The 13,665-nt window shown below is 34.5% G+C and overlaps 1 non-coding gene across 1 annotated transcript; it reads left to right on the forward strand.

Annotated features, from left to right (window-relative positions):
- Positions 1 to 12,005: 12,005 nt before the first annotated feature.
- On the forward strand, positions 12,006 to 12,109 carry LOC127743500 (small nucleolar RNA R71). Its single transcript, XR_008004891.1, has one exon. It is a non-coding gene; the product is annotated as a small nucleolar RNA R71 (small nucleolar RNA).
- Positions 12,110 to 13,665: the final 1,556 nt, after the last annotated feature.

Below are 13,665 nucleotides of genomic sequence, written 5' to 3' on the forward strand. Positions count from 1 at the left end.
GTAAGTTCCCTCTAGTCAAGTTTAGAACATATCTCTCTAACTTTTTGTAAAACAAATTATCTATCAAAATAACTCAGAATTCGTGTTCACAAGATTGTGGGTCATGCATCCCTTCTAGCTAGCTGGCTGTCTTTATTTAAAAAGATGAGGTTGAGATGGCTAAGGACTTGATTCTAACAATAGACACCAAGAATCTATGTGTATTTTTTGCCGGGTGTAAATAGGGCCCTTGAAGTGTTGTAGAAAAGTATTTTCCAAATTAATCAAACTCGCTTTTGCTTCTTATTAGGCAAATCAATTATTAATGATACTGTTTTCCACGTTGAGTTGCAAACCCCACTTGCTTTTTGTCATTTCTTATTGAGAAGACGCCTCTTTAACCATCGCTTTCTGCTTTTTATATCAAAGTGTTGTCTTCATCACTAGATAAGTTTGATTTTGGTGCAAGTTGACAAAGTAAGAACATAATAAAGTGTCAATTTATTTAGCCACATCTAGAGGGAGAAAATAAAAGATAAAAGAAAAATGTGGATGTGGCTTGATCTTATGTCAGCATGGATGAATTAATCTGTGATTCAATTATTACGTTTGATGAAGAATAATATTAATCATTTGAAGTTTGAGATTCTTTTGCTCAGCTTTCCATGTGGATGGAATAATCAAATTATAACTAAATGAGGGAAGTTTATAAGTCACTTTTAGAATTTAGATCATCCTTCCTCACCATATCCATTCAGTACTAGAAATGATTATTATTGTTTGGAAGAAAAGAACGTGTTATATATATGCAGACACTTTTCTGCGCAAGTCAGAGACGCCAATGACTATGCACAAGATTTCTGATCTTCAATAGAGTGAGCCTGATTTTGTGAAATTGACGATGACCATTTGCATTTTGTGGATCTTAGAGAGTGAGCCTGATTTTGCTATTACATTGTAGTCCAAGCCGAAGGTATAGATTGAGGCTTATATGGAATAATCACTCAATTTATATGACTTTAGTGATAGGCAACTTGAAATAAATAATAGGTAAAATCTTATTTTAGTCCCAACATTTGCACCGAATTCTAATTTAGTTTCTAATGTTTCAACCGTTTTATTTTAGTTTCAAAAAATTTTAAACATCCTTTTTAAATTTCAAAAAAGTTTCAAACAGTTTGCATATTGAAGAGTCAATGTCATTTGATTTCAGTGTGTAAGAAAAATTGATCTACCAAAAATCACTAATATAAAGATTTTTTTCTTTGATTTTGAAGTGTTAATAATTGATTGTTAGAATTTAGAGTTTTGTACAAAAAAAAAATTAAGAAGTATTACAAAAAAGTTTTGGTTATGTTTTTTTAACAAATAATGAATAAAGAAGATATGACTTAACTAGTAACGTTATTAATCTCCACACATGTTACTCATTCTGTTAATTATTATTATCAAATTTAATGATAGGATTACATTGAACTTTTTAAATTTTTTTTTGGGACGGTTAAAAATCAAATTAAGATTTGACCCAAATATTAAGACTAAAATAGTACTCTAAATAATAATAAAATGTTTTGAAAAAAATATGCATAAAATATTCAAAATTTGCATAATATAAAATTTTCTTATATTAGAAAACATTAATTTTAAGACTTTAATTTATTCATTTATTTATGAATAATACATCAATTCGTTTTTAATAAATTTTTTGTTCTCGAAAAAGGAGTTTGACAAATTGATTTTTAATTTTTTTGAATATTAGATAAATTTAGACATGTTTATTTTAATAAAAAAATATTTATTTATTAATTATATTGAAAAAAATAAGATAAAGAAGGACATTCTATTATACAGATTAAAATTGTATAAAGAGAGTATAATTTTTTATAGTTATTTTTTATTATTTTATTATTGTTCAAATTGTGAATTTTAATTTTTCTTTCATCCCATATAAGAAAAAAGCTGTAAACTTACATCTTTATTATATAATTCACTTAAAAAATAGTATTATGTTTTATATGAAGAGTAAGATTTTTAAAATTTTAAACTAATAATAGTATTTATTTTGATGTTTAATAATTATTTAAAAATTTAATTTAATATGACCAATGATTGCAATGATCACATATTATTTTTAATCTTTTATATTGATTCAAATATTGAGATTGTAACACCCTATCACACTTAATTTTATACTTAAGTAATAAGATTGAGATAGTAAGGTATTACGATCTCTAATCATAAAAATATATATATAATAATAGTGAAAGAGATATTTAACTAGGAACCTTGAAAAACGGGTAAAACAAAAAACACAACGCTCAAGAAATGAGATAACTTACGTGCTAAAGATAATAAGTATAAATAGACAGAAAATGAGAATAGAGAGTCAAAAATACAAAATAACTAGCTCATAACACAGCTTGTAAAGCCAAGGCTGGCCGGAAAATATTTACATACATATATACATATCCCAAAAATCCCACATATATAGGTAAAAACCTAGCTCTCCTTTAACCTCTAAGAAAAACAAAATAAATAAGTTATTCGGAGAGAAAGTTAGGTACATATAAACATAATCTATATGACAAAATGAAATCTAGAAACCACTCAACTTCAGAAGTCCAGACGTCTAGTGAGGGGCCACATGACATGCATCTGAAAAAATAATAACACAGTATGAGGTGAGAACCAGAGGTTCTCAGCATGGTAAAGGTGCCACACACATAATATATAAGGTCTTGGAAATGCCAAAGGCAATCCTAGAACGCCGATACTCAGATTATAAAGCTTAAAAGTATTAAACGGAAGCCATAAAAGGGTGGTCTTCTAAGAATATTTAAACCTAGCTTAAACCTAACCTTAATAATAAGTCTTTTCCACCATTTTCTCCGTTCCTCTATCTCCGATTGGTTTACACAAACAAATAAGCAAACAAGGCAAACACAAGTAACTTACAAGTAATACAGATAATAAGTACAACAAATAGCATGTTATAATCACGTAGGCATTCCTAAATAGTTCACAAATAAGTAATTCAAACAATATGCACATGATGCATGCCTATCCTATGGCTATTGATATCAACTGTCGATTACATAGCCATCCCGACATGTTCTCAAGCTCAAAAATACACCATGGGGAGAATCCCCAAGCTGACATGGGAAAGAGAATGCCCCCAAGCTCAATAATATCCATGGGACGAATCCCAAGCTGACATGGGAAAGAGACTACACCCCAAGATGACATGGAAAAAATAATACCCAAGCTCAATGTTATCCATTGGATGAATCCCAAGCTGACATGGGGGAGACAACACCCCAAGCTCAATAGTTTCTCAATAAATCATAAGCATTTACTCATTCCTCATATATTTTATGATATACAATTATAAATTCATAACTCGTCTCATCGTTCTCAATTCGTTAATGTCCACGATTATCTCATTCTTTAATCTCAATATTACATTACTCTTTTAACTACTTTATATATCTCTCTTCCATCATCTTATCAAATCAAAAGCCATCTTCTCCAATCCTTAGTTTAATTATCTCCCTTCATCTCTAAGTTACCTCCTTTTTTCTAACTTCATCCTATTGTTAAGCTTACTAACCAAATCTAGAGTTAACAGAATGAAAGTAGGGGTTTAGGGGTTTAAAATTAGGTTTAAAACTCAAAAACTCATATTTGCTTAAACAGGGGCCAAGCGTACGCGTGGTCACGGGTACGCGTGGGCGTGAAAATTTCTTACTCGCGTATGCAAGCTCCTTACTCGCGTATGCAAATCCCAAGTCACGCGTACGCGTGGACATGTGTTTTTCCAAAAACATTGCCAAGTCTGAAATGCTGCAGAATTCCAGATTTCAAGTCCAAATTTTTGACGCGCATAACTTTTTCGTTTTAAATCATTTTTTCTCCGTTATTCAAACGGCGTAAACTTCACAAGCCCAATTTTCATACAAAATAAGTTTAAAACCATTTGGAAGTCCGGAAGCCAAATTATGGCTCGCCAAAGTTCGACCAAAAACTAATTTTATAGCAAGTTTAAATCTCAATCTTTCATTTAAAAATCAAACAGCATTCCACTTCCCTTCCAAAAACTCAGCAACATAATAAGTCAAAGCATTCCAATGCATATATATATATATAACCAATGACATCAACTTCTCAAACAATATCCAAACACAAAAGAGCATCATATTCCCACCATGACCATACTCCCCAAACACATGCTTAACTTAAATTACCAATTATCATCACAAAGACTAAGCATTCCATATACTTAACCAATCCAACCTATCCTATGGTTCTCTAGCCTAAATTTTCTCAAAACATTATATGTTAAATACGAGAAACCTAAACCATACCTTGACTAAGTTTCACGTATTTTCTGAGACAACTCACCAATGCCCTTTGCCCTAATCACAGCCCAAGGTTCAAAAACTCACCAAAGCACAAGTACTCAACCTCCACCAAAATTCCAATGTCCACAATTTCAATCTCCAATTATATATACACAATGTAATACATATATACAACACATATACACCCAAATTTAATATCCAATACATAAATTTAAGAAATTAACTAGGGTTGAGGTTCTTTACCGTACCCACAGACTAAACGGATCAAATCCAACTAGTTTCGCAAGCTAGATTGAAACTAAAGTACCAAAACTCACAAAATCTCAACACCACTTACATAATTTTTGAAAATTATAGGGATTGAGAGACTGAGATGAGAAATGAGACTTACCTATTAAATTTTTCCGGTAGAATTGTAGAGCTCGACGCGGTAGTCGCGTGGCCACAAACAGTACAGCGATTGGAGCTCGGATTAGCAAGATACGGTAGTTTGAATGTGGTGTTAGGTTAGGTTTTCTTTCTTCCTTACCTTAAGCATGCTTTCAGCGTTCTTGCTGAAGGGAAGAAGAGAGTTGACTCTTTTAAGGGGTAATTGAGCTGATGGGTTGGGCCTTGGGCCCATTTTAGGTCTAGTTCGGCCCGTTTGCCCAATTTTAGGCCGAATTATTTGAAATTAGTGTCAAAATTTTCGTTTTAATTAGCTCTATCTTATTTTACTATTAAATTTGTATTTCTAATTTTCTTTATTAAAATTTAATTTATTGACTAATTATTTACTTATTTAGCAGGGTTTATAGAGATTTTTTTATAAACAAGAAAAATCAAGACCATCTCAATGTTTCCTCATTCTTACATGCATTTTTTTCATTGACAAATCCTTTTATTATTCGATTTGTATTAGATTTGAGTGTACCATCAATATCCGAGTTGTGGATATGAAAAAAAAGATTATGATACAAATGTTGATAATAGTATATCGTTAATCATAATAAAAATAAATAATAAATAAAAAGAAAGCGCTTTATTTTGTAGCTCGGATTGTTTGTTGACCATATTTCATGAATCTATTTACCATGAGAAACATATTGTGAATATCTATGAAATAGTTTTTTTGTTTCTTTCTCTTATTTGCGACAAGTTACAAATCTAGAGAATTGTCTTTGATTTACTTGATTTATGACGAAATTAGTAATAATTTAATTTTTGGTGAGAGCTAAAAAGTTTTATTAGTCATTTATGTATTATTTGCAAAAAATATTATCACAAAGATATTGATTTTTTTAATATTTAACCTGTAACAGATTAATCAACATACAAAATAATGTAGGATATAAGTATCTAAAAAAAATATGAAAAACTTATGAAATAGATTTGTACTTACTGATAAGATATCTATGTCATTGAAATTTTTTATTTTTTATTTTAAAGATAATAATTTTATTGTAATAAAAGGAGTTTGCTTACAATTACTGCAACCAGGGGGTACAAAAGCAATAACACATAAAATAGGAAAATTCTCAAAAAAATGATAACAACATGCTTAAGAGATAGGATACTCAGACAAAAGGAAAAGGGAAAGTCTTCTTACATCTTCATCTTTGATGGCTATGGTAACCCACGTGAGTTAATCAGGCTCTTGACTCCTTTCTTCTCTGTGCTTCTGTTATCAACCGAACCCACCATTCCAAAGGTTGCAGCGTGTGAAATCTCAAGAATCAATTTGACGCTGCTAATTTCGACTCCTTGTAAATTCTGACGCGATATTCATTGCTTGGGCCAGAATTTTTCCACATTCTCTTCTGATTCTTCAAATACCAATGAGTTTCAATCCAACCATATACCCCAAAGAAGGAAGGCTATTAGAGTCATGTTCAAATTGGCCTCACTTCCAGTTATCACCGTTGCACAAGATCGATCCACCATTGCCAAGGTTGAAGAAGATTGTTCTTGGGAATCGCACTTGCCATTGGAGAGTTGTTCTAGACTTCTGCAATTTTCGGACAAAAAATCAGCGTATGCAAGGCTGATTTCGGAGTGGCGGAGCATCGAGGACAACGCAGGTCTGCCTGAGGCATGCGCTCATGAAACTTTTTTTTCACTGCTAATCCATTGTGAATTAATTTCCAGATGAGAATTCTAATTTTTGGCTGAGTGTTGGTCTTCCAAATGGCTTTCCAGATTCGCTTTTCTTTGAATCGTTCATGGAGTATCGCTGAACTTGAATGGAAAAAGATATATTCAATATTGTAGCCAGATTTTGCAGAGTACTCACCAAAGCAAGTATGTATCCATATTAGTCCGTCTGTACCTTCTTCAATATCTATTTGGCATATTTTGGAACCTGGTGCACGAAATTGTGATCATCAACAATGGCGCCAAAAATATGGTAGCACTCTCAAACGTGAATCACACTTAGTCACAACTCCGCACAACTAACCAGCAAGTGCACTGGGTCGTCCAAGTAATACCTTACGTGAGTAAGGGTCAAATCCCATGGGGATTGTTGGTATGAAGCAAGCTATGGTCATCTTGTAAATCTCAGTTAGGCGGATAGTAAATGTTATGGAGTTTTCGAATAATAAATAAAATAGAAAATAAAGATAGAGTTACTCATGTATTTCAATGGTGGGAATTTCAGATAAGTGTGTAGAGGTGCTTGTCCCTACCATGGCAAGCTGTATGTTGGGTTTCACCGTTGTCAATGGCTACCTCCCATCCTTTCAGTGAAAATGGTCCAAATGCTCTGTCACAGCACGGCTAATCATCTGTTGGTTCTCGATCATGTTAGAATAGAATCCCTTGATTCTTTTGCGTTTGTCATCACGCCCAACAATCGCGAGTTTGAAGCTCGTAATAGTCATTCAATCCCTGAATCCTACTCGAAATACCACAGACAAGGTTTAGACTTCCCAGATTCTCATGAATGCCGCCATCAATCTAGATTGTACCACGAGGATTCTGATTAAGGAATCCAAGAGATATGCGCCCAGTCTAAGGTAGAACGGAAGTGGTTGTCAGTCACGCGTTCATAGGTGAGAATGATGATGAGTGTCACGGATCATCACATTCATCATGTTGAAGTGCAACGAATATCTTAGAATAAGAACAAGCGGAATTGAATAGAAAATAGTAGTAATTGTATTGAAACTTGAGGTACAGTAGAGCTCCACACCCTTAATCTATGGTGTGTAGAAACTCCACCGTTAAAAGTACATAAGTGATGAAGGTCCAGGCATGGCCGAATGGCCAGCCCCCAAACGTGATCAAAAGATCAAACAATACAATCAAAGACTCTAATACAATAGTAAACTATCCTATTTATACTAAACTAGCTACTAGAGTTTACAGAAGTAAGTAATTGATGCATAAATCCACTTCCGGGGTCCACTTGGTGTGTGCTTGGGTTGAGCTTGATCTATCCATGAGCTGAGGCTTCTCTTGGAGTTGAACGCCAAGTTGTAATGTGTTTTGGGCGTTCAACTCTGGTTCGTGACATGTTTCTGGCATTTGACTCCAGAATGCAGCATGGAACTGGCGTTTACATCGTCTAATCACGAATAAAGTATGGACTATTATATATTGCTGGAAAGCTCTAGATGTCTACTTGCCAAAGCCGTTAAGAGCGTGCCATTTGGAGTTCTGTAGCTCCAGAAAATCTATTTTGAGTGCAGGGATGTCAGATTCCAACAGCGTCAGCAGTCCTTTGTCAGCCTCCTATCAGAGTTTTGCTCAGGTCCCTCAATTTCAGCCAGAAAATACCTAAAATCACAGCCTTTTTCAGAGTTTTGCTCAAGTCCCTCAATTTACGCCAGAAATTACTTGAAATCACAGAGAAACACACAAACTTATAGTAAAGTCCAGAAATGTGAATTTAACATAAAAACAAATGAAAACATCCCTAAAAGTAGCTTGAACTTACTAAAAACTACCTAAAAATAATGCCAAAAAGCGTATAAATTATCCGCTCATCACAACACCAAACTTAAATTGTTGCTTGTCCCCAAGCAACTGAAAATCAATTAGAATAAAAAGAAGAGAATATACTACAAACCCAAAAATATCAATGAATATTAATTCTAATTAGATGAGCGGGACTTGTAGCTTTTTGCTTCTGAACAATTTTGGCATCTCACTTTTTCCTTTGAAGTTTAGAATGATTGGCTTCTATAGGAATTTGGATCACGACTTTAACCACTCAGTCTCAAGCTTTTCACTTGGACCTGCATGCCACAAGCAAATGGTTAGGGACAACTTGATTTAGCCGCTTAGGCCTGGATTTTATTTCCTTGGGCCCTCCTATCCATTGATGCTCAAAGTCTTAGATCCTTTTTACCCTTGCCTTTTGGTTTTAAGGGCTATTGGCTTTTTCTGCTTACTTTTTCTTTTTCTTTCTATTTTTTTCGCCACACTTTTTTTTTCACAAGCTTTTGTTTTTCACTGCTTTTTCTTGCTTCAAGAATCAATTTTATGATTTTTCAGATCATCAATAACATTTCTCTTTGTTCATCATTCTTTCAAAAGCCAACAATTTTAACATTCATAAACAACAAGATAAAAAATATGCATTGTTCAAGCATTCATTCAGAAAGCAAAAAGTATTGTCACCACATCAATATAATTAAACTAAATTCAAGGATAAATTTGAAACTCATGTACTTCTTGTTCTTTTGAATTAAAAATATTTTTCATTTAAGAGGGGTGAAGGATTAATGGAATTATTCATAGCTTTAAGACATAGTTACTAACTACTAATGATCATGAAGTAGAGACACAAAACATAGATAAACATATAGCATAGAAATCGAAAAACAGAAAAATAAGAACAAGGAAGGAGTCCACCTTAGTGGCGTCTTCTTCTTGAAGGACCAATGGTGCTTTTTGAGCTCCTCTGTGTCTCTTCCTTGCCTCTATTGCTTGATCCCTAGTGATTTTGGTGCTCCTATCTTTAGTTGCTCTCAATAATTATGTGGAGGAAAATGTATCCCCTGAGGTATCTCAGGGATCTCTTGATTTGCAGTCAAATGTTCTACCACTAAGCTATAGACCCTTGAGATGAATCTCTCCATCTCCTATGACTTGGGGGTGGAAGCTTTTGTCTTCCATTTTCTCTTTCTAGAGGTTTCTCTGGCCTTAGGTGCCATCAATGGTTATGGAAAAACAAAAAAAGCTATGCTTTTACCACACCAAACTTAGAATGTTACTCGTCCTCGAGCAAAAGAAGAAAGAATAGAAGAAGAAGAAGATATGGGGGAGAGGGAGAGAGGTGTGTATTCGGCTATGTAGGGTGGGTTTGGGTAGGAAAGAGATGATGGATGTGAGTGGCGAAGAGGTAATGGGGAAGAGTGTTTATGGGGAAGAGAGGTTGAATGTTGAGAAGAGGGGAGAATATGGTATGTGGGGATCCTGTGGGGTCCACAGATCCTGAGATGATTCTGTGGGGTCCACAGATCCTGAGCTATCACGGATTTACATCCCTGCACCAATTAGGCATGTACAATGCCTTTGCATGCAATTCTGACGTTTAAATGCCGAAGTGATGCATGTTCTGGGCGTTCAACGCCCATGTGCAGCATGTTTCTGGCGTTGAACACCAGTTCCATGCTTGTTTCTGGCGTTCAGCGCCAGCTCTCCTCAGGGTGCATTCCTGGCGTTTGAACGCCAGGATGTTGCTTGTTTCTGGCGTTCAACGCTAGATCCATGCTCTGTTCTGGCGTTGAACGCCAGCCAGATGCTCCTTACTGGCGTTTAAACGCCAGTAAGTCCTTCCTCCAGGGTGTGATTTTTCTTCTGCTGTTTTTGATTCTGTTTTTAATTTTTGTATTTATTTTATGACTCCACATGATCATGAACCTAATAAAACATAAAATAACAATAAAATAAAAAATAAAATTAGATAAATAAAAATTTGGTTGCCTCCCAATAAGCGCTTCTTTAATGTCAATAGCTTTACAGTGGGCTCTCATGGAGTCTCACAGGTGATCAGGTCAATGTTGTATAGTCCCAACACCAAACTTAGAGTTTGGTTGTGGGGATTCAACACCAAACTTAGAGTTTGGTTATGGCCTCCCAACACCAAACTTAGAGTTTGACTGTGGGGGCTCTGTTTGACTCTGTATTGAGAGAAGCTCTGCATGCTTACTCTCCATTGTTACAGAAGGATAGCCGTGTGCCTCAAACACAAGCTAGTCCCCATTTAATTGAAGGACTAATTCTCCTCTATTAACATCTATCACAACTTCTGCTGTGGCTAGGAAAGGTCTTCCAAGGATGATGCATTCATCCTTCTCCTTTTTAGTGTCTAAGATTATGAAATCAGCAGGGATGTAAAGGCCTTTAACCTTTACTAACATGTCCTCTACTAATCCATAAACTTGTCTTACTGACTTGTCTGCCAATTGTAATGAGAATAAGGCAGATTGTACCTCAATGATCCCCAACTTCTCCATTACAGAGAGTGGCATAAGATTTATGCCTGACCCTAGGTCACACAGAGCTTTCTCAAAGGTCATGGTGCCTATGGTACAGGGTATTAAGAATTTCCCAGGATCTTATTTCTTTTGAGGTAAAGTTTGTTGAACCCATGTATCAAGTTCACTAATGAGCAAGGGATGTTCACCTTCCCAAGTCTCATTACCAAATAACTTGGCATTCAGCTTCATGATGGCTCCTAGATATTGAGCAAGTTGCTCTCCAGTTATATCTTCATCCTCTTCAGAGGACAAATAATCTTCAGAGCTCATGAATGGCAGAAGGAGATTTAATGGAATCTCTATGGTCTCTATATGAGCCTCAGATTCCTTTAGATCCTTAATAGGAAACTCCTTCCTGCTTGAGAGACGTCCCATGAGATCTTCCTCATTGGGATTCGCGTCCTCCCCCTCCTCCTTGCATTCGGCCATATTGACTATGTCAATGGCCTTGCACTCTCTCTTAGGATTCTCTTCAGTATTGCTTGGGAGAGTACTGGGAGGTGTTTCAGTAACCTTCTTGCTCAGCTAGCCCACTTGTGCCTCCAGATTTCTGATGGAGGACCTTGTTTCGTTCATGAAACTTAAAGTGGCCTTAGACAGATCAGAGACTAAATTTGCTAAGTTAGAGGTATTTTGTTCATAATTCTCTGTCTGTTGCTGAGAAGATGACGGATAAGGCTTGATATTGCTGAGCCTATTTCTTCCACCATTATTAAAGCCTTGTTGAGGCTTTTGTTGATCCTTCCATGAGAAATTTGGATGATTTCTCCATGATGAATTATAGGTGTTTCCATAAGGTTCACCCATATAATTTACCTCTGTCATTGCAGGGTTTTCAGGATCATAAGCTTCTTCTTCAGAAGATGCCTCTTTAGTGCTGTTGGATGCATTTTGCCAATCATTCAGACTCTGAGAAATCATGTTGACTTGCTGAGTCAACACTTTGTTCTGAGCCAATATGGCATTCAGAGCATCAATTTCAAGAACTTCCTTCCTCTGAGGCGTCTCATTATTCATGAAATTCCTCTCAGAAGTGTACATGAACTGGTTATTTACAACCATGTCAATAAGTTCTTGAGCCTCTACAGGCGTTTTCTTTAGGTGAATGGATCCACCTGCAGAGTGGTCCAATGACATCTTGGAAAACTCAGATAGACCATAATAGAATATATCTAATATGGTCCACTCTGAAAACATGTCAGAAGGACACTTTTTGGTCATCTTCTTGTATCTTTCCCAAGCTTCATAGAGGGATTCACCATCTTTTTGCTTGAAGGTCTGAACATCCACTCTAAGCTTGCTCAGCTTTTGAGGAGGAAAGAATTTATCCAAGAAAGCCGTGACTAGCTTATCCCAGGAGTCCATGCTATCTTTAGGTTGTGAGTCCAACCATATTCTAGCTCTGTCTCTTACAGCAAAAGGGAAAAGCATGAGCCTGTAGACTTCAGGATCTACTCCATTCGTCTTAATAGTCTCATAAATCTGTAAGAACTTAGTTAAAAACTGGTAAGGATCTTCAGATGGAAGTCCATGAAACTTGCAGTTCTGTTGCATTAGAGAAACTAATTGAGGTTTCAGCTCAAAATTGTTTGCTCCAATGGCAGGAATTGAGATGCTTCTTCCATCAAACTTGGACGTGGGTTTAGTAAAATCACCAAGCATCCTCCTTGCATTATTGTTGTTGGGTTCGGCTGCCATCTCCTTCTCTTGTTCGAAAATTTCAAAAAGGTTGCCTCTGGATTATTGTAATTTAGCTTCTCTTAGTTTCCTCTTCAAAGTCCTTTCAGGTTCAGGATCAGCTTCAACAAGAGTGCCTTTTTCCTTGTTCCTGCTCATATGAAAGAGAAAAGAACAGAAAAAAAGAAGAGGAATCCTCTATGTTACAGTAAAGAGGTTCCTTATTATTAGTAGAAGAAAAAGGGAATAAAGAAAGGAGAATCCAAACACAAGGGTAAGGATAGGGGCAGTGATTTGAGATAAAGAGAGGTGAAGAGAAGTGTTAGTAAATAAATAAATAAATAGAAGAAGAGGAGAGGGGAAGAATTTCGAAAATTAATTTTGAAAAGGAGTTAATGATTTTCGAAAATTAAAGATGAGATAGAATTAAAATTAAAATTAAAAACAATTAGTTAATTTAAAAAGAATTTTGAAAAAGGGATGAGATATTTTCAAAAATTAGAGAGGGAAAAGTAGTTAGGTGGTTTTGAAAAAGATAAGAAACAAACAAAATGTTAATTAGTTAGTTGAAAAAGATATTAAAATCAAATTTAAAAAGATAAAAAGATAAGAAGTTAGATAAGATATTTTGAAATCAAATTTTTGAAAAAGATATGATTTTGAAAAAGATATGATATAAAAGATATGATAAAAAGATATGGTTGAAAAAGATTTAATTTTTTTTTAAAATTAAATTTGATTACTTGACTAACAAGAAACTAAAAGATATGATTCTAGAATTTAAAGATTGAACCTTTCTTAACAAGAAAGTAACAAACTTCAAATTTTTGAATCAATCACATTAATTGTTAGCATATTTTTCGAAAAGAAAGATAAAATTAAGAAAAAAATTTTTGAAAAAATATTTTAAAGAATTTTCGAAAAATAGTAAAAAAAATGAAAAAGATATGATTTTTTGAAAAAGATTTTGAAAAGATAAAATTTTTAAAATTGAAAATTTGACTTGACTTGTAAGAAACAACTAATTTTAAAATTCTTTTACTAAGTCAACTCAAATTTTCGAAAATTATGAGAAAATTAAGGAAAATATATTTTTTTATTTTTGAATTTTTTATGATGAGAGAGAAAACACAAAAATGACCCAAAACATGAAAATTTTGGATCAAAACACATGATGC

This window comes from Arachis duranensis, chromosome 10 (genome assembly GCF_000817695.3).
Source record: "Arachis duranensis cultivar V14167 chromosome 10, aradu.V14167.gnm2.J7QH, whole genome shotgun sequence".
NCBI classification, from domain to species: Eukaryota; Viridiplantae; Streptophyta; class Magnoliopsida; order Fabales; family Fabaceae; genus Arachis; species Arachis duranensis.